General features: G+C 45.3%; 1 long non-coding RNA gene across 1 annotated transcript in view; it reads left to right on the top strand.

Moving 5' to 3' along the window:
- Positions 1-579: 579 nt before the first annotated feature.
- LOC130294020 (uncharacterized) overlaps positions 580-21952 on the top strand; it is a 38521-nt gene continuing 17148 nt past the window's right edge. Inside the window, exon 1 of the long non-coding RNA XR_008848358.1 lies at positions 580-686. This is a non-coding gene — a long non-coding RNA (uncharacterized LOC130294020). The remainder of the gene's footprint in view (positions 687-21952) is intronic.

Below are 21952 nucleotides of genomic sequence, written 5' to 3'. Positions count from 1 at the left end.
GAGGAAGAGTGGTGCAGTTGCCCATAGCAACCAATCAGATTGCTTCTTTCATTTTCCACAGGCCTCTTTAGAGGCCTGTGGAAAATGAAAGAAGCTATCTGATTGGTTGCTATGGGCAACTGCACCACTCTTCCTCTGCACAGGTTTTGATAAATCTCCCCCATAGTGATTAGTGAAAATGAATTCTAGCTGCACTAAATGAAGAATCGAAATAAATAGTGTCAATAATAACACTGAATGTATCTATATAATCATAACTATAGTTATGTCTTAAGATTATTGTAAGGAATTATAGAATTTCTTCACCAAATACAGGTGAACACCTCCTATAGCTGTTTGTCAGAGAATATATAAATTTACAAAAATACACTAAAATCAATTTATCATCACCAACATTAAATATATCCATGAGTCACAAAGGCTTAGATTTATCAAACTGTGTGAGAGAAAAAGTGGAGTAATTTTTCCATGCCAACCAATCACAGCTCAGCTAATGAGCTGAGGTAAAGTGAAAGCTGAGCTGTGATTGGTTGCTATGGGAAAATCCCTCCACTTTTTCTCTCTCACAGTTTGATAAATCTGGGCCAAAGTGATTATAGTTGGGCAGGAGAATTGTTGGATCTGTCTCTTCTGTATCATATTGCTTGAAATCTAGAAGAAAAAGAGAATAGTATCAGTATACTGAGGTATCATCAATGCTTATATACACAATATAAAGATTGGATTGTAATACATTCCTGTGTACTATTCTCCAATTATGGACACAGATTTAGGCTCTACAGATGGAGGGTGTAATGGCAAAGTCAACATTAAGTCCTTTGGGACGTAAAGATTCCAATTCAAATATCCAGAATAGCTCCCTCTTTTTTAACAGACTAACTCTGTCCCCCCCAAGCCCCCCCCCAAGCCCCCCCCCCCCCCACGTTTGGGCAACGGGACATGATCTACCAGTATATATCTCAAGTCGCCCTCTGTATGACCCGCCTCAATAAAATGTCCCGGATGGACTTACCGGTGTCGAAACATTTTGTTGAGGCGGGTCATACAGAGGGCGTCTTGAGATATATACAGGTAGATCATGTCCCATTGCCCAAATGGGCAAATGTAAGCGGATCCTCTGACCCAGGCTCCCACACAGCTTGCACCTTATCTCTATTTTGTCTTGCTTTTTTGGTTGTGCTGCTCTCCTGGAATACTATCTCATATCTATCTATCTATCATCTATCTATCTCATATCTATCTATCTATCTATCTATCTCATATCTATCTATCTATGTATCTCATATCTATCTATCTATTTATCTATCTATCTATCCATCTCATATCTATCTATCTATCATCTATCTATCTCATATCTATCTATCTATCATCTATCTATCTCATATCTATCTATCTCATATCTATCTATCTCATATCTATCTATCTATGTATCTCATATCTATCTATCTATTTATCTATCTATCTATCCATCTCATATCTATCTATCATCTATCTATCTCATATCTATCTATCATCTATCTATCTCATATCTATCCATCTCATATCTATCCATCTCATATCTATCCATCTCATATCTATCTATCTATCTCATATCTATCTATCTCATATCTATCTATCTATCTATGTATCTCATATCTATCATCTATCTATCTCATATCTATCTATGTCATATCTATCTATCTATCTCATATCTATCTATCTCATATCTATCTATCTATCTATCTATCTATCTATCTATCTATCTATCTAGACAAAGAAAGACAGACAAAGAATAAGTCAGCCAGCACTTTAGTTGATACCAAACTATTATATGGACCTGGCCTACAGGTGCACGTTACTAGGCTAGATATACAGCAACAGAAGAATGCAGCAGCACACTGCCAGCACAAGGATATAGGTGCAACATGAACATGCAGATAACACATGGAGAGCTATACAGCTATGGTGTAATAGATGCAAATGTGAAACTATAAAATAGTGAGGCACTTAGCTCGCAAATTTGTCTCCGCCGGCGGTCAAATAGCTTGGACCGTCCCACCGCGATAAGGTGGCCTCACATGTTCATGTTACACCTATATCTTTGTGCTGGCAGTGTGCTGCTGCATTCTTCTGTTGCTGTATATCTAGCCTAGTAGCGTGCACCTGTAGGCCAGGTCCATATAATAGTTTGGTATCAACTAAAGTGCTGGCTGACTTATTCTTTGTCTGTATTGCACATACGGGGGAGTGGCTACCTTCATGTTGGCCTTGCACCCCACCCACCTCTATCAAGTGTGTATATAAGGTGTCTTGGATGTTCCAGACCCTGCCATGCTTACTGAACTGTTCACACAGAGGCATATTCACAGTGTAGGGTCCGTCCCAATGAGGCCACCTTATCGCGGTGGGACGGTCCAAGCTATTTGACCGCCGGCGGAGACAAATTTGTGAGCTAAGTGCCTCATTATCTCATAGTTTCACATTTGCATCTATTACACCATAGCTGTATAGCGCTCCATGTTTTAACTGCATGTTCATGTTTCACCTATATCCTTGTGCTGGCAGTCGGCTCATAGACATACATTAACTATGGTTCCCGAATACGGCTGAGTGCGGGCGCCGCGATTAAGCCCCGCCCACCCCTCCTCCCAGCCGTATACGGGAACCGTAGTTACAAACCGTAGTGTGAACCCAGCCTTACATATATGGTACATAAATGGACCATACAACCGTCATACATACAGCAGTGTACATTACTGTATACATACATGCGCCATAGCTCTGTAATACCTTAACCTCACTCTTCAATTTATAGGATGTTAGTCAGTCATTTCTATCTATCTATAGGGGCATTATAGTTATTGTCAAAGGGGCCTGTGTGGGTGATAAAGATCAAATGTTTGTATAGAGGTGGGGGAGGGGTGCTAATGTGTGGAGCCTCAAATCAATGTCTGGAGGATTCTGCAGAGAGGTGTCATGGCTGGAGAAGCCTTCCTGATGGTGGGCCGGGCCAGATAGACCCACCCTGGTGTCTTGTGGCCTTCTCTCATTACATTTCTCCCCACTGCTGGCCATTTTTTTTGTTGTATTGCTAGATTATAGTTATGGAAGCAGGCGGATTGATAAGTGTGATACTCTGCAGTTGGACTCTGATCAATAAACATTTCCTATAAATATTTTATGGGTCTTTGATTTTTTTCCATCTCACTGACCCATAGGAAATCATTTCCATTATCGCTTCTCTTAGTTGCTCAGAGCGGAAGGCACAGAGATTTATTATGATCCAATAACTATAGGAAAAGCTGATTATAAAGGGGATGTACAGCAAGTCCTGACAGGGGTAAAGGGGAAGGTGCCCGTGAGGGGGATGGGTACAGGGCAGCTGAGGATAGAAGTCCCTCGGGCAAAGTCATTTCTTGTGGTCACGTATGGCTTGGTGGCTGGTTAACCCTGTATGCCCCCCTCTGTGGATCCTTGCACTTTTATAACTTGGGATTTGCACAATAGGTCATAGTTCTTGACCTCACAGTACACTTCGGTGTCTTGGGGGTGCACCCATTATGGTGTGTGCAGACACTGTGGTAACTTTACCAACAAGATATATACTCCTCACAGCACAGGGTAGCAGTTAGACTTTTGAGATGGATACTTGGAAATTGGTCCAGATTCCCTTTCTAAACTAACTCAGATTACATTCCCTAACTACTACTAACACCCCTCCGGTCCTTAAAAACTTGTTGTGAGCTTTATGTATCAGACCTTTCTCCTTGCTCACATTGTGTTTAGAATTTTAACAGCAAGTAAATAACCAAGTGTCTTATACAGTGACCCCTCGACCTACGATGGCCCCGACATACGATCATTTCAACATACGATGGCCTCTCAGAGGCCATCGCATGTTGAAGGCAGCATCAACATACGATGCTTTTGTATGTCGGGGCCATCGCATAAACGGCTATCCGGCAGCGCAGACTGCTTCAGCTGCCACCGGATAGCCGTTTACGGTGCCCCATGAGCTCCGGTGATGTCTCTTACCTGTCCTCGGGGCTCCGGCGCGTCATCTTCGGGATCCCCTGCATCATCGGCGCTCTCCATCGACGTCATCACGTTGCTGCGCATGCCGTCCCATCATCCAATAGGAGCAGCGTGCGTAGCGACGTAATGGCGGCGACGTAGCGCGCGGATGCCGGGGAAACAGAGGCCTTACCAGAGCGTAGTGGACACCTCGGGGACGCGGCGACAGCGATGGACGTCGACATCCCGGGCAGCGGTGACGGTCCGGAGCAGCAGGGACAGGTGAGTACAACTTCCTCTAACAGTGGTCTTCAAACTGCGGACCTCCAGATGTTGCAAAACTACAACAACCAGCATGCCTGGACAGCCAACGGCTGTCCGGGCATGCTGGGTGTTGTAGTTTTGCAACATCTGGAGGTCCGCAGGTTGTAGACCACTGTCCTATACTTTACATTGCACGGATCCCTCAACATACGATGGTTTCAACAAACGATGGTCCATTTGGGACGGATTACCATCGTATGTTGAGGGACCACTGTAATTGCATAAGGAACAATATATTAAATGCTTAGTTTGGTGACAGGTACTCTTTAAGTTGCATTGTTAGCAATAATACTGACTAGAAAGACTCTGAGTATGCTTTACACACTTCAGTGTTGCTAATAGTGAAGGATACAACCTTAGTAAATTTAGTAAATAATTATCTACCAAGCAGGGCCTTCACAGATTGGCTGACTGTTATTTAGAGATACTTGAGAAGACCTGTACTCACATTTGTAGGTATTACAGTTCCCTTATCACAGAGCATAACATACAAACAATTGCAGCAGTAATTCTGGCTGGAAGCGCACCAAGAGAAGTGTTTTGCAGAAGAGTACTTGTCCAGCTATTCACTCTTCTCTCTAGACAGAGAAGAAACAAGATAATTGAGACAAATTACCCTCTCGGTATGAACTGGAGACAGTCATGGGTAAAACCTCCTAAAGCCATTGTCACCCTGACCGACACAAACCTGACTGAACTAGAGCAACAGAAACTGGTTGTGGATGCACTGGCAAAGCCAGGACTTAATTACTTGCTTCACTGCAGGTTTTAGATGGAAACACAAAAACTGTACCAGACCTAAGTTTTTACTATGGTTATCTCTCCTGTTTGATATCTAGATTTTAGCTTGTCTTGTTTGAGTACTTTGTCAGGTTTTTATATTCTTGTACTTTTTGTTCTGCTTTGTGTTTCCTTAGGCCGTATTCACACTGTGCATTTTGTCAGTCCTGTTTTGACCTTGTTTGATTCTGAGCTAATCCGTCTATCTAGGAGTGAGTTAGTCTTGTGTTTGCATGTATTTGGATTTTTGTTTTCCTCCTAGGCTAGTATCCTGATCATTTGGTGGAGAGTGCCCCCTAGTTAGGAGCCTATTTGGCTTTAATATTGACTTCCCTCATTGATTGGAGTGGGGTGTCTAGTGTGTTCCATGTTCGGAGTCCAGTGTAAACAGTGCTCTTGTTATCCTGACCTGTTTAGTGTTCTGACATTCAGTTAACCTGTTCATTCCCTGCATCTCCTGGTTTTGTCTGCTGTATATTTTTCTTATCTGGTCTTGTTCATATTATCATATCTGCCGTTAATCTTGATCCCGGTTTCTGAACTGTATGTTAGTATGTTATTTCCGACCTTGTTTGTATTTAGATATTGTCACGATTCGGCTGGCAGGAGGTGGATCCTCTGTGCCAGAGAGGGATTGGCGTGGACCGTGCTAGTGTACCGGTTCTAAGTTACTACTGGTTTTCACCAGAGCCCGCCGCAAAGCGGGATGGTCTTGCAGCGGCGGTAGTAACCAGGTCGTATCCACTAGCAACGGCTCAACCTCTCTGACTGCTGAAGATAGGCGCGGTACAAGGGAGTAGACAAGAGCAAGGTCGGACGTAGCAGAAGGTCGGGGCAGGCAGCAAGGATCGTAGTCAGGGGCAACGGCAGGAGGTCTGGAACACAGGCTAGGAACACACAAGGAAACGCTTTCACTGGCACGATGGCAACAAGATCCGGCGAGGGAGTGCAGGGGAAGTGAGGTATAAATAGGTAGTGCACAGGTGAACACACTAATTGAACCAACTGCGCCAATCAGCGGCGCAGTGGCCCTTTAAATCGCAGAGACCCGGCGCGCGCGCGCCCTAGGGAGCGGGGACGCGCGCGCCGGGACAGGACCGACGGAGAGCGAGTCAGGTACGGGAGCCGGGGTGCGTGTCGCGAGCTGGCGCCACCCGCATCGCGAATCGCATCCCGGCTGGGAGAGGAATCGCAGCGCACCCGGTCAGCAGATCTGACCGGGGCGCTGCAGTTGCGAGGATGTTGCGAGCGCTCCGGGGAGGAGCGGGGACCCGGAGCGCTCGGCGTAACAGTACCCCCCCCCCCCTTGGGTCTCCCCCTCTTCTTGGAGCCTGAGAACCTGAGGACCAGACTTTTGTCTAGGATGTTGTCCTCAGGTTCCCAGGATCTCTCTTCTGGACCACAGCCCTCCCAATCAACCCAAAAAATTTTTTTTCCTCTGACCGTCTTGGAGGCCAGTATCTCCTTCACGGAGAAGATGTCAGAAGAGCCGGAAACAGGAGTGGGAGAAACAAGTTTGGGAGAGAAACGGTTGATGATGAGAGGTTTAAGGAGAGAGACATGGAAGGCATTGGGAATACGAAGAGAAGGAGGAAGAAGGAGTTTGTAAGAGACAGGATTGATCTGGCACAAGACTTTGAAAGGACCAAGATAGCGTGGTCCCAGTTTGTAACTGGGGACACGAAAGCGGACATATTTAGCGGAGAGCCATACCTTGTCTCCGGGAGCAAAAATGGGGGGAGTTCTTCTTTTCTTATCGGCAAACCTTTTCATGCGAGATGAAGCCTGTAGAAGAGAATTTTGGGTTTCTTTCCATATGGTGGAAAGATCACGAGTCACTTCATCCACAGCGGGCAAACCAGAGGGCAAGGGAGTAGGGAGGGGGGGAAGAGGGTGACGGCCGTACACCACGAAAAATGGGGATTTAGCAGAAGATTCAGAGACTCTGAAGTTGTATGAGAATTCGGCCCACGGTAGATCTGCCCAGTCATCCTGGCGGGAGGAAACAAAATGCCGTAAATAGTCACCCAGGACCTGGTTAATTCTTTCTACTTGCCCATTGGATTGAGGATGATAAGCAGAAGAGAAGTTTAATTTAATCTTGAGTTGTTTACAGAGAGCCCTCCAGAATTTTGACACGAATTGGACGCCTCTATCCGAGACGATCTGCGTGGGCAAACCGTGAAGACGAAAAATGTGTACAAAAAATTGTTTTGCCAACTGAGGCGCTGAAGGAAGACCAGGAAGAGGAATAAAATGTGCCATCTTGGAAAATCGATCAACGACCACCCAAACAACAGTGTTGCCACGGGATGGGGGTAGGTCTGTAATAAAGTCCATACCAATCAGAGACCAAGGCTGTTCGGGGACAGGCAGAGGATGAAGGAGACCAGCAGGCTTCTGGCGAGGAGTCTTATCCCGGGCACAGACAGTGCAGGCCCGCACAAAATCAACAACATCCGTCTCCAGGGTCGGCCACCAATAGAAGCGAGAGATGAGTTGCAAGGACTTTTTGATGCCCACATGGCCTGCGAGGTGGGAGGAGTGACCCCATTTGAGAATCCCGAGACGTTGGCGTGGAGAAACGAAGGTCTTCCCTGGAGGAGTTTGCCTGATGGAGGCTGGAGAAGTGGAGATCAGACAGTCAGGAGGAATGATGTGTTGCGGAGAGACCTCTACTTCCGAGGCATCCGAGGAACGAGAGAGAGCATCGGCCCTAATGTTCTTGTCGGCAGGGCGAAAATGAATTTCAAAGTTGAAACGGGCAAAAAACAACGACCACCTGGCCTGGCGAGGGTTCAGCCGTTGGGCAGACTGGAGATAGGAGAGATTCTTGTGATCGGTGTAAATGATAACTGGAAATTTTGATCCCTCCAGCAGATGCCTCCATTCCTCAAGTGCCAATTTAATGGCCAGTAGTTCTCGATCCCCGATGGAGTAGTTTCTCTCCGCCGGAGAGAAGGTCCTAGAAAAAAACCCACAAGTAACAGCATGCCCGGAAGAATTTTTTTGTAGAAGGACCGCTCCAGCTCCCACTGAGGAGGCATCAACCTCCAATAGGAAGGGTTTAGATGGGTCAGGTCTGGAGAGCACGGGAGCAGAAGAAAAGGCAGACTTGAGCCGTTTAAATGCGTCTTCCGCTTGGGGAGACCAGGACTTGGGATTGGCATTCTTCTTGGTTAAAGCCACGATAGGAGCCACAATAGTGGAAAAGTGTGGAATAAATTGTCTGTAATAATTGGCGAACCCCAAAAAACGTTGGATAGCCCGGAGTCCGGAGGGGCGTGGCCAATCTAAGACGGCAGAGAGTTTATCCGGGTCCATTTGTAATCCCTGGCCAGAGACCAAGTATCCTAGGAAAGGAAGAGATTGACATTCAAACAGACATTTCTCCATTTTGGCATAAAGTTGATTGTCTCGAAGTCTCTGAAGAACCATGCGGACATGCTGGCGGTGTTCTTCTAAGTTGGCAGAAAAAATCAGAATATCGTCCAGATACACAACAACACAGGAATATAAGAGATCACGAAAAATTTCATTAACAAAGTCTTGGAAGACGGCAGGGGCGTTGCACAGGCCAAAGGGCATGACCAGATACTCAAAGTGGCCATCTCTGGTGTTAAATGCCGTTTTCCATTCATCCCCCTCCCTGATGCGGATGAGATTATAAGCACCTCTTAAGTCCAGTTTGGTAAAGATGTGGGCACCTTGAAGGCGATCAAAGAGTTCTAAGATAAGAGGTAGGGGGTAGCGTTTTTTTACCGTGATTTTATTAAGTCCGCGGTAATCAATGCAAGGACGTAGGGAGCCATCTTTTTTGGACACAAAAAAAAATCCAGCTCCGGCAGGAGAGGAGGATTTGCGGATAAACCCCTTTTTTAAATTTTCCTGGATGTATTCAGACATAGCAAGAGTCTCTGGGGCGGACAGAGGATAAATTCTGCCCCGGGGGGGAGTAGTGCCCGGGAGGAGGTCAATAGGACAGTCATAAGGCCTGTGAGGAGGTAAAGTCTCAGCTTGCTTTTTGCAAAACACGTCAGCATAGTCCATAAAAGCCTTAGGGAGACCGGTTACAGGGGGAACCACAGGGTCACGGCAGGGAGTACTGGGAACCGGTTTAAGACAGTCCTTGAAACAAGAAGTACCCCAGCTCTTGATCTCTTCTGTGGACCAATCAAGGGTTGGGGAATGGCGTTGAAGCCACGGTAATCCAAGGAGAGTTTCGGAAGTGCAATTGGAGAGGACCAAAAACTCAATTTTTTCGTGATGAGGTCCGATGCACATTAGGAGGGGTTCCGTGCGGTAACGCACGGTACAGTCCAATCTTTCATTGTTAACACAATTGATGTAGAGGGGTCTGGCGAGACTGGTCACCGGGATGTTGAACCTGTTGATGAGAGAGGCCAAAATAAAGTTTCCTGCAGATCCGGAATCCAAGAAGGCCATAGTAGAGAAGGAGAAGGTAGAGGCAGATATCCGCACAGGCACAGTAAGGCGTGGAGAAGCAGAGTTGACACCAAGAACTGTCTCACGTTTGTGCGGAGTCAGCGTACGTCTTTCCAGGCGGGGAGGACGGATAGGACAATCCTTCAGGAAGTGTTCGGTACCGGCACAGTACAGGCAAAGATTCTCCATGCGGCGTCGTGTCCTCTCTTGAGGTGTCAAGCGAGACCGGTCAACTTGCATAGCCTCCACGGCGGGAGGCACAGGAACGGATTGCAGAGGACCAGAGGAGAGAGGAGCCGGGGAGAAAAAACGCCTCGTGCGAACAAAGTCCATATCCTGGCGGAGCTCCTGACGCCTTTCGGAAAAACGCATGTCAATGCGAGTGGCTAGATGAATAAGTTCATGCAGGTTAGCAGGAATTTCTCGTGCGGCCAGAACATCTTTAATGTTGCTGGATAGGCCTTTTTTAAAGGTCGCGCAGAGGGCCTCATTATTCCAGGATAATTCGGAAGCAAGAGTACGGAATTGGATGGCGTACTCGCCAACGGAAGAATTACCCTGGACCAGGTTCAGCAGGGCAGTCTCAGCAGAAGAGGCTCGGGCAGGTTCCTCAAAGACACTTCGAATTTCCGAGAAGAAGGAGTGTACAGAGGCAGTGACGGGGTCATTGCGGTCCCAGAGCGGTGTGGCCCATGACAGAGCTTTCCCAGACAGAAGGCTGACTACGAAAGCCACCTTAGACCTTTCAGTAGGAAACTGGTCCGACATCATCTCCAAGTGCAGGGAACATTGTGAAAGAAAGCCACGACAAAACTTAGAGTCCCCATCAAATTTATCCGGCAAGGATAGTCGTAGGCCGGACGCGGCCACTCGCTGCGGAGGAGGTGCAGGAGCTGGCGGAGGAGATGATTGCTGAAGCTGTGGTAGTATCTGCTGTAGCATCACGGTCAGTTGAGACAGCTGGTGGCCTTGTTGCGCTATCTGTTGCGAGTGCTGGGCGACCACCGTGGTGAGGTCGGCGACAACTGGCAGTGGAACTTCAGCGGGATCCATGGCCGGATCTACTGTCACGATTCGGCTGGCAGGAGGTGGATCCTCTGTGCCAGAGAGGGATTGGCGTGGACCTTGCTAGTGGACCGGTTCTAAGTTACTACTGGTTTTCACCAGAGCCCGCCGCAAAGCGGGATGGTCTTGCAGCGGCGGTAGTAACCAGGTCGTATCCACTAGCAACGGCTCAACCTCTCTGACTGCTGAAGATAGGCGCGGTACAAGGGAGTAGACAAGAGCAAGGTCGGACGTAGCAGAAGGTCGGGGCAGGCAGCAAGGATCGTAGTCAGGGGCAACGGCAGGAGGTCTGGAACACAGGCTAGGAACACATAAGGAAACGCTTTCACTGGCACGATGGCAACAAGATCCGGCGAGGGAGTGCAGGGGAAGTGAGGTATAAATAGGGAGTGCACAGGTGAACACACTAATTGAACCAACTGCGCCAATCAGCGGCGCAGTGGCCCTTTAAATCGCAGAGACCCGGCGCGCGCGCCCTAGGGAGCGGGGCCGCACGAGCCGGGACAGGACCGACGGAGAGCGAGTCAGGTACGGGAGCCGGGGTGCGTATCGCGAGCGGGCGCCACCCGCATCGCGAATCGCATCCCGGCTTGGAGAGGAATCGCAGCGCACCCGGTCAGCAGATCTGACCGGGGCGCTGCAGTTGCGAGGATGTTGCGAGCGCTCCGGGGAGGAGCGGGGACCCGGAGCGCTCGGCGTAACAGATATCTGCTGGTTATTGTACTCCCGTTATGTTCCTGGCTTGTTCCCCGACTTTGTACAGTTCTGTTTGTTTTGTTGACTTTGTCACCCATGCGTCACCCACCTGGTGTATAAAATCCAGGAAACTGTTCCAGATTAACAGCTTGACAATTCTACTGGTGCAGATGCTTGGTAGATACAACTTTTGTATATGTAGAGGCAGAGAACGTGCAGAAGAGTATAATAGTGGCTGATGATTTTGGCCACCATAGGTGTTATTAGGCTGTGCTCCTCCTTACTTCTGGCTTGGGCTGATAACATTCTGATCCATGTACATCTCTTGAGCAGAGCATTACTCTGCCCAAGTACTCAGCAGCAGTATCCTTCTTACCCTGCACTCTCAGACATAATTAGTGTTGGTGCATAAAACTGGACAAGCTGTTCCCGAACTATTACTGTGCAAGCTGTCTCTAAACACTCTCATCTGATGTATGCTGCAGGCTCTGGTATAACCCAAGACATACCTCTAGCTAGGGATCGACCGATATTGATTTTTTAGGGCCGATACCGATAATCTGTGACCTTTCAGGCCGATAGCCGATAATTTATACCAATATTATCAGCTATTTACCCCCCCCCTGGGCGCTTTAAATCAATGAACTGCAGCTGCTTTTGCAGGGACAGAGACCGCTCCCCCTGCCTGTCCTGAGGTCCTCCCTAGTCCAAACACCACCGCCGCCGCTGCCCCACTGCCTCCCCCATCCCCGGTTTTATAATTACCTGTTCCCGGGGCCCATGCTACTTCTGGCTCCTGAACTGTCACTGTGCGCACTGATGGTGACGTCGCGTTGAGGACGTCACTCGTCATTGCGCTGCGCAGCGCACAGCAATAGCGCAAAACGTCGCAGGAGCCAGTAGTAGCGCGGACCCTGGGAACAGGTAATTATAAAACCGGGGATGGGGGAGGCAATAGGGCAGTGGCGGCGGTGGTCTCTGGCCAGGGAAGTGGGGCATTATCGCCATATCGGCAAGGTAATTGCCAATACCGATAATGTCCAAAATCGTATCGGCCAAACCGATAATCGGTCCCTACCTCTAGCTATAGTAGACTGTCTGGGGGTTTTCCCTACATGTTTGCATCGCTCTACAACCCTGTGCTGGAGAACCAATGCAATTATGAAAGCGCATAAAGTATAGTATAGTCATATACAACAGAATACATAAGAAAATGAAATTAACATAATAAAAACTTTATTACGACATTGTAAAATAATCATGTGGTACACAACAGTTTTGACATCTGGGGTACTGTTCATGGGTATTTTTTAAGAAGAAGGAGGTGCCAAAGATATCTGGGCAGCAGATTCTGCAAAGGCAAATTATGTCTGTAAATAGCATTTATGGTGGTCTGAGCTCGATGGAGATAAAAAGAGAAAGTAATTTGGTGCAGATGGAAGGGGGACATGCTTATGGGGGGGGGGGGGCTGGTGTGGGTGTATGGGGCATGCTGATTGGGGGACAATAGTATGGTGGTGTTATTCATTGATTACACAGTGGTCATATTGACCACGGTTTAGAGGAATTTGTTCAGTAACAGTATGCTGGTATTATTCAGTTACTATATGGTGGCAATATGGGGTCATGGTCTTACAGTATTATATGGCCCATATATAATGTTATTATTTGTGACATTGATATGAGAATCAAGAAATTGATTTTTATTACATTGCTATGACTGTTTTTTAAGGATATTGATAATCTTCCCTAACTAGTAAAGCCTAAGCCTTGAATTAATTTGATGTTTTGCTCACTGCCATACAATCACTTTAATTATCCCTTCTGAGGTCCCCTCCCCCTATATTGTACTAATTGTAAGGTCCTAGTGAAGACAATTTTTTAGGAAATAAGCAGAAAAAAATTATATTCTGGTAAACATCATCCATAAAAAGCCACACCCTCAACCCACACCCTTATCAACCAAATCCAGAACAAACCACACTCTTAAAACCACAACCGTTACATGCCACATCCTTGAACTATACCCATAACAAGCCACACCCTCAAACCACACCTATAGCAAGCCATGCCCATGCTCAAAACAATAAAAATCCTTAAAGGAGTACTCCGGAGCGCTGGTACTTAAAAAAAGGTTTACCTCATCTGATAGCTCTTTCAAAGACCTTTCCAACGATACCTCATTTGTCAAATTTGGCCCAGCCATTCTCTTGTAATTGCCACCTGTAGCAGTAAGCAGCCATGTCATAAAGACTACATTTCCCATGACTCCCTGTACCAGCTTCCTGTTAGCTGCTGCTCTCTCCCCCTCCTCTCCCCCCCCCCCCCCCCCAGGAAATTATAATAAATTATAATAAAGTGACGCCCACAGCTCCTTCCCTTGTGGTTATCTCCTCCCATTATCCCCCTCCCAGCTCATCAGCCCTCTCCATGTGCCCACTAGCCCACTGATCCATGTGCCCACTAGCGCATTGTTTCCCAACCAGGGTGCCTCCAGCTGTTGCAAAACTACAACTCCCATATCAAGTCACACCAAAACCACACCTATAGCAAACCACACCCTCAAACCACAACTGTTGCAAGACATGTCCTCGCACCACATCCATAATAAGCCACGCCATCAAATCACATTCATAATAAGCCACACCCTCAAACCACACCCACAACAAGCCAAACCTTAAAACCACAACCATAGATAGCTACTCCCTAAAACCAATAGACCTTATTACCCTAGGGCAGTAAGGGGCCCTTAACTAATAATAATTACCAAACCCCAGGGCAGAAGCCCGGGGTAAAAAAAAAAACTTTTGGACAACCCCTAAAATTTATTGTATTATATGTTAAAATGATAATCCCCAACAGTGAATACAATTAATTCCAGAATGGACACTGTAAGCCGTAGTAATATAAGAAGTTAACACTCCATCTTGCAGTATATCGTGGACCTGCAGAGACCACTTTGCTTTTGTCCGCTCTGGTGTGTTAAAAAGCACTCAATTGCCCGCCTCTACATGTTTCGCCATCTCCATGGCGTTCTCAAGAGGCCAGAGTGGCAATGATGGTTGCAATATTGCAGAGGTGGTATGTATAATTATTGTTGTCCACATCATTGACCTGCGCCCAGTCTCTGTGACCATTCACAATTGTTGTTACAAAGTGTCTCACCTCATGTCAAATAAGGTATCGCTACTGCTAATTACTACCTGGGTCAGATAACCGAACTTACCTATCACCGCAGGTAGCGATCTTACATCATTAATTCTCACCGTAGAGTTGGTGCGCTGCCGGGTTGGCATCATTCTCCTGCGCCGCGTATGTCAATCAATGTGCCCGGGGAACTTTAACTTCTCCCGGCACCTGTGCTCCCTCTTGCTTATGAGCTAGAACTTAGTGTCTAAACCATCAGCGACTGTGTGGTGCACTTATGGTATTCATTGTGCTTACAGATGCACAGGTGCCAGGAGAAGATGTCACGACTCCGCCCCGTGTGACGTCAGGCCACGCCCCCTCAATACAAGTCTATGGGAGGGGCGTGACTGCTGTCATGCCCCCTCCCATAGACTTGCATTGAGGGGGCAGGGCCTGATGGCTCACGGGGGCGGAATCGTGACATCACGATCTTCCGTCCCCGTGGTTGGGAGCCAGAACCTCCAGCGGTTCCGGAAGCAGATACGGTGGATGCTGCATGCTATATTGCGGGGGTCCCCAGTGGCGGGACCCCGTGATCAGACATCTTATTCTCTATCCTTTGGATAGGGGATAAGATGTCTAGGGGTGGAGTACCCCTTTAACAAACCACACAATGGCATGCCATGCCCTCAAACCACATCCATAACAAGCCACACCCTTAAAACCCATTCAATAACAATTCAAACCTTCCAATAGACCTCACCTTGTCAGTGCCAAACTGTCCCTATAAAAAAATCAAACAGTGGTGGCTACGTATCCTGTGACTTCTGGTTCTAAAGTGAAGCTGCAGTCAGCGCTGGACCCGACGGATAAGAGCTCCGAGCCATAACCTCACTGGTGATCCCTTGTTCTGAATGGAATATTGATAAAAAGCAGGTTCCAGACTGTGCGATAATCTGCGGATAATTCTCTCCATGGGATGAAAAGAGAAACAATTACAGTAAATAATGTTTCCTTCAGAATCACGAAAACCGGAAAACGAAGATGATCTCATAAACGCCATCATCTAATATGGGATTAGTGCCCCCCGCTGCTCTGTAAACGCCAGACGCCTTCTCCGTGCTCAAAGTCTTCAGCGTAGTCACGTGATTGCGTCCTCCTGGTGTAATAATGGTCCTGTGTCCGCCTCGCTACCACATAACCGCCATCAGTCCGTAATCCCCTTAAATTTCACTCATCACCAGGACATCTCCAGCGCTTTATGTGATGATGTCTCCGCCTCTGGAAGTGAAAGCTAAAGTCTTCGGAAATAATAATCGAAATAAGCACAGTTCATTTACATTCAACATTTGCGCAATCACAGCTCTGCTTCATCATGCTACATGTCTATACAATGGTGAAGATTATTCCTTCTCAATACTGGAGCAGTAGTATAGATTGTGTGGTAAAGTGTATGGAAAAATGGTGGATGGGGTGTATATCTCACTTGGTTTCCATAGCCAGGCACGGTAAAGGAAATCCAGAAGGTTATATGCTGCTTAAGCAGAGCATAGTCTGCTAGGGCTCTCTTGTTTAAGTTACATGGGCTGGATTTCCTGGACTGGAGGACAGGTTGGAGGTGTCAGTGCTCCAGTCCACACCACTAGTCCTCTATGGGTTTTCCCTTCTCCAAGGTGTTCTCATGTGAGGCTTCCTGTGTTGATTGCTGGGGGAGGAAGCCTTAAAAGGGTACTCCGGTGAAAACCTTTTTTCTTTTAAATCAACTGGTGGCAGAAAGTTAAACATATTTGTAAATTACTTCTATTAAAAAATCTTAATCCTTCCAGTACTTATTAGCTGCTGAATGCTACAGAGGAAATTCCTTTCTTTTTGGAACACATGACATCACGAGCACAGTGCTCTCTGCTGACATCTCTGTCCATTTTAGCAACCATGCATAGCAGATGTATGCTAAGGGCAGCATGGTGGCTCAGTGGTTAGCGCTGGGGCCTTGGGTTCAAATCCCACTAAGGACAACAATAAATAAAGCGTCATTATTATTATTATAACGTCAGCAGAGAGAACTGTGCTCGTGATGTCATCAGAGAGCATTCCAAAAAGAAAAGAATTTCCTCTGTAGTATTCAGCAGCTAATAAGTACAGGAAGGATTAAGATTTTTTAATAGAAGTAATTTACAAATATGTTTAACTTTCTGCCACCTGTTGATTTAAAAGAAAAAAGGTTTTTACCGGAGTACCCCTTTAAAGTTAAACTGATTTGTGAATTACTTCTATTAACCTCTTAAGGACATACGCCCTATGCCCGGTCCCGGTGTTTAAAACTGGGTCAATGGCGTACGCGCAAAAAAATTCCAAAGTCCAAAATAGCGTATTTTTGGTCACTTTTTATATAATGGAAAAATTAATAAAAGGCGATCAAAAAGTCAGATCAATACAAAAATGGTACCGATAAAAACTTCAGAACACGGCGCAAAAAATGAGCCCTCATATCGGCCTGTATGCGGAAAAATAAAAAAGTTATAGGGGTTAGAAAATGAGAATTTTTAACATATACATTTTCCTGCATGTAGTTAGGATTTTTTTCCGAAGTGCAACAAAATCCAACCTATATAAGTAGGGTATCATTTTAATTGTATGGACCTACAGAATAAAGATAAGGTGTTATTTTTACCGAAAAAATAGCTGCGTAGAAACGGAAGCCCCCAAAATTTACAAAATGAAATTTTTTCTTCAATTTTGTCGCACAAGGAATTTTTTTTCTGTTTCGCTGTTGATTTTTGGGTAAAATGACTAATGTCACTGCAAAGTAGAATTGGTGGTGCAAAAAATAAGCCATAATATGGAATTTATGTGCAAAATTGAAAGCGTTATGATTTTTAGAAGGTGATGGGGAAAATAGCCGATAACTTATACCGATATTCCGGTATAAGTTATCGGCCTGAAAGGTCACCGATTATCGGAATCGGCCCTAAAAAAATCAATATCGGTCGATCCCTACTGAATACTACAGAGGAAATTATTTTCTTTTTGGAACACAGAGCTCTCTGCTGACATCATGACCACAGTGCTCTCTGCTGACATCTCTGTCCATTTTAGGAACTGTCCAGAGCAGCATATGCTTTCTATGGGGATTTTCTCCTACTCTGGACAGTTCTTAAAATGGACAGAGATGTCAGCAGAGAGCACTGTGGTCATGATATCACCAGAGAGCCTTGTGTTCCAAAAAGAAAATAATTTCCTCTGTAGTTTTCAGCCGCTAATAAGTACTGGAAGGAGTAAGATTTTTTAATAGAAGTAATTTACAAATCTGTTTATCTTTCTGGCACCAGTTGATAAAAAAAAAGAAAGTTTTCACCCGGAGAACCCTTTTAAAACAAAAGGCTGTTGGGGTTTGAAAGCTGGAGGAGAGATTGAGATGAGGAGCAGCCACAGGCAGCACTGCAACTCAAACTCACCAGGTCTGAACCTTCCTCTATGGACAATTTGTGAGTTTGTTTGGTGCCAGACATTAGGCCTACAGTAGGATAGAGAGGTATCCTGATGTTTAGTAGGCTGGGTTCACACCACGTTTTGTTAAATACGGTTCCCGTATACGGCTGGGAGGAGGGGGGGTGGGGCTTAATCGCGGCGCCCAGACTCAGCCGTATTCAGGAACCGTATTTAATGTATGTCTATGAGCCGACCGGAGTGAACCGCAGCCTCCTGTCGGCTTCGTTTTCGTCGGTATGCGGTTTCCCGACCGTAGGCAAAAACGCGGTCGACCACGTTTTTGCCTGCTGTCGGGAAACCGCATACGGCCGAAAACGAAGCCGACAGGAGGCTGCGGTTCACTCCGGTCGGCTCATAGACATACATTAAATACGGTTCCCGAATACGGCTAGGTGCGGGTGCCGCGATTAAGCCCCGCCCCCCTCCTCCCAGCCGTATACGGGAACCGTATTTAACAAAACGTGGTGTGAACCCAGCCTTAGAGCCGGACAGGCTTAGGTTTTGTTGTTTTGTTTGCACTGTGCTTTGTGCCAAAATCATTTAAATAAACATCCTATTGGACTTGTTGAAACCCGCTGCCCATGTGAATACTGTCATTGCCGACCCCACCGTGCAACACAAGCTTCACAGCGCTGCCCTTCCTACATCTCCTCCCTCATCTTTGTTTAACACCAGGCTCCACATTCCACACCCAGAGCTGCAGTCACTATTCTACTCTTACATCATTGTCATATACTCCAATCACATATAAAGCTGCTGTCACTATTCTGCAGTTTTTTTCATGTCTTATACTCCAATCACACCCAGAGCTGCAGTCACTAATCTCCTGTTACATCTTATCTTAAACACCAGTCAGATCCAGAGCTGCAGTCACTATTCTGCTGATACACTGACTTATACTCCAATCACATCCAGAGCTGCACTTACCATTCTTCTAATATATCATGTCTTACGCCACAATCACAACCTGAGCTGCACTCACTATTCTGCTGTAACACCATATATAATTATAAGATATAACACCAGAATAGTAGGGGAGAGTTACCAAAACCTGTGGAGAGAAAAGTTGCCCATAGCAACCAATCTGATTGGTTGCCCTGGCAAACTGGTCAACTTTTCTCTCCACAGGTTTTGATAAATCTTCCTGAGTGACTGGAGGAAACTGAAGTATAAGACATTATATAACAGCAGAATAATGTCTGCAGCTCCAGAGGTGACTAATGCATAATACAAAATGTAACAATCAGAATAGTGATTGCAGATCTGGGTGTGACTGGAGAATAAAACATGGAAGAACTAAGGATCTGTGTGCACATTATTTAACAAATGAATCTGGATGTGTGAGGTTTTGACCTTTCTTTGACATATTCTCTGCTCAGATTGAGCACGGGAACCGATGAGGACCATGGATGTGGGTGCAAGGGGGAACCCACTGAGGAATAGGGGGTAATAGGAATAGTGCGTCAAAGAGAACAGAGGTGAAATAAGAAAAGTGCGGATAGAAGACACTTGGCAGAACAGCTTGAAGTGGTATTAAAGCTCATTGGTACGTTTTCCTGTGCACTGTATGGTGCTGAGGGTGTTTTGGGCTTCTCACAGACTCATAAAAGCTCACAGCGTGATCACGGGGGGCAGGGGATCCACTTCTCCTTCACTGCCGCCTCCTGCACTGGCCTTATCAATCAAGCGCAGAGCACACAGATCAATGTGGTTTTATGGAACCACATTGATCTGTATGAGGAATCAAATGATTCCTCCTAAAAGTGTAAAAAAATTAAAAATTTAAAAATAAAAAAGTAAAAAAAACACATACCTTAACCCCTTCCTTATTAAAAGTTTAAATCGCCCCACTTTTCCCAAACTCCATATAAAAAACATATAAACATAATAAAAATAAACATATGTGGTATCGCAGCGTGTGTAAATGTCCGAACTATAAAAATATATTGTTAAACCGCACAGTCAATGGCGTACATGCAAAAAAATTCCAAAGTCCAAAATAGCGTATTTTTTTGTCACTTTTTACACCATAAAATTTTTTTTATAAAAAGCGATTAAAAAGTCTGATCAAAACAAAAATGGTATCAATAAAACTTCAGATCACGGCGCAAAATATAAAAAAAGTTTTAGGGGTCAGAAGAGGACAATTTTAAATGTATTAATTTAATTTTCAACAGAATCAAAGCTACAGTAGGGATCAAAAGTTTGGGCACCCCAAGTAAAAATTTGTATTAATGTGCATAAAGAAGCCAAGGAAAGATGGAAAAATCTCCAAAAGGCATCAAATTACAGATTAGACATTCTTATAATATGTCAACAAAAGTTAGATTTTATTTCCATCATTTAAACTTTCAAAATAACAGAAAACAAAAAAATGGCGTCTGCAAAAGTTTGGGCACCCTGCAGAGTTAATTTCTTGTACTTCCCCCTTTGGCAAGTATCACAGCTTGTAAACGTTTTTTGTAGCCAGCCAAGAGTCTTTCAATTCTTGTTTGAGGTATCTTTGCCCATTCTTCCTTACAAAAGTCTTCCAGTTCTTTGAGATTTCTGGGCTGTCTGTCACGCACTGCTCTTTTAAGGTCTATCCATAGATTTTCAATTATGTTGTGGTCAGGAGATTGTGAAGGCCATGGCAAAACCTTCAGTTTATGCCTCTTGATGTAATCCCCTGTGGATTTCGAGGTGTGTTTAGGATCATTATCCATTTGTAGAAGCCATCCTCTCTTTAACTTCAGCTTTTTCACAGATGGCATCAAGTTAGCATCCAAAATTTGCTGAAATTTTATTGAATCCATTTTTCCTTCTACTCGTGAGATGTTCCCTGTGCCACTGGCTGCAATACAACCCCAAGGCATGATTAATCCACATGCTTAACAGTTGAACAGAGGTTATTTTCATTAAATTCTGTTCCCCTTCTTCTCCAAACTTACTTTTGCTCATTCTAGCCAAAAAGTTCAATTTTAACCTCATTGGTCCACAGAACTTGTTTGCAAAATCCATCAGGCTTGTCTGTATGTTCATTTGCAAAGTTTAAATGCTGATTTTTGTGGTGAGGACGTAGAAAAGGTTTTCATCTGATGACTCTTCCATGAAGACCATATTTGTAAAAGTATCCCTTTATAGTGGAATAGTGTACCACAACTCCAGTGTCTGCCAGATCTTTCTGGAGGGATTGCGCAGTCAAACATGGGTTTTGAATAGTTTTTCTCACAATCCTGCGAGCTGTTCTGTCTGATATTTTTCTTGGTCTTCCAGATCTTGCTTTAACTTCCACTGTTCCTGATGACTGCCATTTCTTAATTACATTCCGAAACGGAGGATATTGACATCTGAAAACATTTTTCTATCTTCTTATAGCCTTCTCCAGCTTTGTGAGCGTCAACAATTTTCAGTTTCAGATTTCTAGACAACTGCTTAGAAGAACCCATGGTGCTGATTGTTGGGGCAAGGTCAGATGAGTCTGGGCATTTAAAACCTTTGAGATTGACATCACCTGGTCTTCCCAGATGATGATTGAGAACAATCCATGACTAGTGTTGAGCGGCATAGGCCATATTCGAATTCGCGAATATATATATTCGCGAATATTCGCATATTCGTTATATTCTCGTTTTATTTTCGCATATGCGAAAATACGCATATGCGAAAATTAACATACGCGACAATTCGCATATGCGAAAATTAGCATATGCGAATTTTCGCGCGCCAGTCTCACACAGTAGTATTACAGCCTTCTTTACACCACACAAACTGGAAGCAGAGAGGGGTGATCACTGTGATGTGTACTGTGAAGAAAAAAATAAATAAAAAACGAATATTCGTAATTACGAATATATAGCGCTATATTCGCGAAATTCGCGAATTCGCGAATATGCGATATTCGCGAATAATATTCGAATTGCGAATATTCGCGAGCAACACTATCCATGACACTGGCAGGTCTCAGCTTTGCAAAGGGGACAATGCATGCTATAAATTCTGCAGGGTGCCCAAACTTTTGCAGACGCCATTTTTTTGTTTTCGGTTATTT

This window comes from Hyla sarda, chromosome 10 (genome assembly GCF_029499605.1).
Source record: "Hyla sarda isolate aHylSar1 chromosome 10, aHylSar1.hap1, whole genome shotgun sequence".
Taxonomy (NCBI): Eukaryota; Metazoa; Chordata; class Amphibia; order Anura; family Hylidae; genus Hyla; species Hyla sarda.
Note: the sequence above shows the minus strand (reverse complement) of the source record. Positions and strands in the feature narration are given on the sequence as shown.